Here is a 3,350-nt window from a genome sequence, read left to right as displayed (position 1 = left end):
GAGACAAAACTGTCGAAAACACCGCATCGTAGAGGGGCGGCGACTTAGACGCGCCAGGTCTCGTATAGTCGCGTTAGCGGTGTATGTATGTAAAGTTGCTTCAAATCCTGGGTCCAATGTATTTCGGCCCGTTGTTTCTCTTACGTAGCTCCTATTTTTCTTTAAACTTCATTAGTACGTCGCCTATAGGACGCTCTATAACGTGTTTTATTTCGCATGTGTTCTAGCTCCGAATAAAATAATAAACGCAGGAAAATGCCAGATGCTAAATATAGGTCATTTCAGAAATATTTACCGCAATGCTGAATGGATACAGCTTTTTCTTACTTCTTCTCGATGATTTTGTGCTGCACAATCCTTATAGAGATTAAGATTGTGCAGCACATATTAATCGCGCACAACACAAGCACAGTACCCACAGGCATAATGTCCGTAAGCCAACTCCAGTACTTGCTGACAACTTTCTGTGGCAGTAAAGAAAAGCAGCTACGAAGCCAAAGTGCACACAAAAGCGCTCCTGAAAATTGGCCCACATTCTCATCAGTGTTAGTTGAAGGTGTGAAAGGCAAAGCATGAACATCTTATATACAGCAGCCAACATAAGACAAAATACACCACTCTATGGCATATATGACTTATCTTTCTGCTTTTGTCTTGCACGTTTGGGCAAATAAGGAACATTCACACGTGGAAGCGATGCTGATTCAGTATCTTTTCCAGGAAAGCAAAACCTTATTCAGGCGATACACTGGTCACGCTATACCAGGCTATTTGGCGTGACAACACATGCGGCTGCAAATAAGCCAACTTTAATGATGACTTCAAAAACTAAAGCGTGACACTTCTTGAGCTTCGCTACGCTTCATTCGTGCTCTTCGCAGAATGCTTTCCATGTTGATCTCGCCGTGCCGGAGCCGAATCAACGCAGCGCAACTGCCACATTAAAGCACTGATAGAGAGCCACTCATTAGTATGGCCTGCGTTACAAAGTACCAAAATTTGGCTCGTGCATTCAGTAACGATATACATTCACGATAGAAAATACCGGGTGTTCAAAATTAAGTTTTACGGAATTTTTTTTTAAAGTCGCCTGTCGCAGGCAGCATAATGATTCTCGTTGAGCTAGGTTATTCGAAGAGGCGTACATTTGTAGCACGAGAAATCGAAACACATATTCAACCAATCAAAAAAATTGACTAATGGACTTTTTAGTTAATTACTTTACGACACATCTTGCAATTTATGAATTGTAGCCGGCGAGCTTGTCAGGCGTATCCACTTGGAATGAAGTTCCAGAATGACACCAGTTTGGAGATATGCGCCATCAAACTCGCCGTAAAAATGCACTGTTGTTCCACTTACTTTTTTACCAAAACGCTGTTTCGTACGCAAGACACGTACGCACCAAGCGTCGTCTGCTTTCGCTCGTGACATCAGGAATCTTGCACAGCGCACCAGATTGTCTCTCAAGGACACCTCCCATTGTTCCAGAGAAAGGCCAAATCCTTGCTGTATCCTATCCACCACTGCGATACTGTGGCAACATGGGTGAAGAGCAGCGTCAGGACGCATTCTGCGCTAAAGTCCTGGATCTGCTTAATGGTGCATTGGGCACAAAGAAGCAACAGAAACGGGCCCAAAAGAAATTTTTGATGCACAATGAGGTACTGTACAGGAGAGATCAAGGTCCGGTCAGCAGTCGATTTCTCCTCTGCCTTCCTTCTCAGCGACAGGCTGAGGCACTTCGAGAAATGCATGAAGGAAGGTACGGTGGCCACATGGGCATCAGAAGAACATTCGAAGCGCTGAGGTCCAAGTACTACTGGCCAAAGCTCTATACGGATGTCAAACGGTATGTGAGTCACTGCGACCTTTGTCAGAGGATGAAGATGTCGACATCGCTGCCTTATGGATTACTACAACCGATAGAAGTGCACAGCCCTTTTCATACAGTTGGGATGGACATCGTAGGACCATTCAAGAACTCTCGAGGATATAAATATATCATCGTAGCCATTGACTACCTCACCAAGTTTGTTGAGGCAAAACCCTTGAGGAATATAGAAGCCACGACAGTTCAAAAGTTCATTGAGCGCAGAATTGTCTTGAAGCATGGATGCCCAGCCACGATTATTACAGACCGCGGTACTCAAATGATGGCACGATCTACTGAAGCTTACCTCAAACATCGTGGCATCACACATGCTGCCACTACCGCATATCATCCTGCAGCAAATGGCTTGTGCGAAAGGGCTAACAAGACTATCAAGCAGATGATTGCCATGACTACCGCCGGGGGAGAGAAGTGGGCTGATGTACTCCCATATGTTGTATTTTGCTACAACACCGGGTACCAGGACACGGTTCGCCAAACTCCATTCTTCTTAGTTTATGGTAGAGATCCAGTGCTTCCACTAGACGTTGTTTACAGCCGCCTAGAACTTGAAGAACTGAAAGAAGATTCCAGTTATGGCGCGGTAGTGAGCGAAAGACTGAAAAAAGCTAGAGAACTTGCGGCCGCGTACATCAGACTGGCACAAGAAAAACAGAAGGACTACTTCAACAAGCACCACAAGGACGTTGTGTTCGAAAGAGGACAACTAGTGCTTCTTAAGGCTCCACCCTCCGGTGTTAAATCGACCACATGGTACAACGGCCCTCACAAGGTAGTGAACAGACTGCCTCCCGTGAACTACGAGATCGAACTTGCCGATAACATGGGAACGGACATTGTGCATGTGGAGAAATTGAAGCCCTACCTGAGCCCAATTGCAGAGATGGAACAACCTCGTGCATCGGACTAAGCCGTACATGTGTCTGACGCCGTATGGATGCAGTGAAGTGTGTGGTGTAGTATAGTTCCAGTGATTACATTTATTTACGTGTGTAAAAATGGGACGACAAAGCTTGCCCTTGTAAATAGTTACTGTTGTATGATTGCTCTTTAAGTTTGCTTATGTTTTAGATAATTCCTGTTGTACCATTGCGAATGTTATGTGTTGTGTTTTTAGTGTTGTAAACAGTCGGGACGACTTGTTTCAAAACCCGGCCATGTCACGAGCGAAAGCAGACGACTCTTGGTGCGTACGTGTCTTGCGCCTTGGCGCCGAGCTCGCGCTCGCGAGGGGGCTCGAGCAATAAAGAAGAAGGGTCAGGCAGTCCCTTCCTGGTCTCCACTGTGTCTGGATGCGTCTTATGCCGCCCCGGAACCCATAGAAACCGACGACCACAACGGCACGTCACATATACATTGACGCACAAAAGTAACTGGAACGCCCATGTATTTCGTCCCACACTATGGCAAATATCTCGAAACTAGTGTCATCTTGGAAATTCATTTCAAGTGGATG

This window comes from Dermacentor silvarum, chromosome 11 (genome assembly GCF_013339745.2).
Source record: "Dermacentor silvarum isolate Dsil-2018 chromosome 11, BIME_Dsil_1.4, whole genome shotgun sequence".
Lineage (NCBI taxonomy): Eukaryota > Metazoa > Arthropoda > Arachnida > Ixodida > Ixodidae > Dermacentor > Dermacentor silvarum.
Note: the sequence above shows the minus strand (reverse complement) of the source record.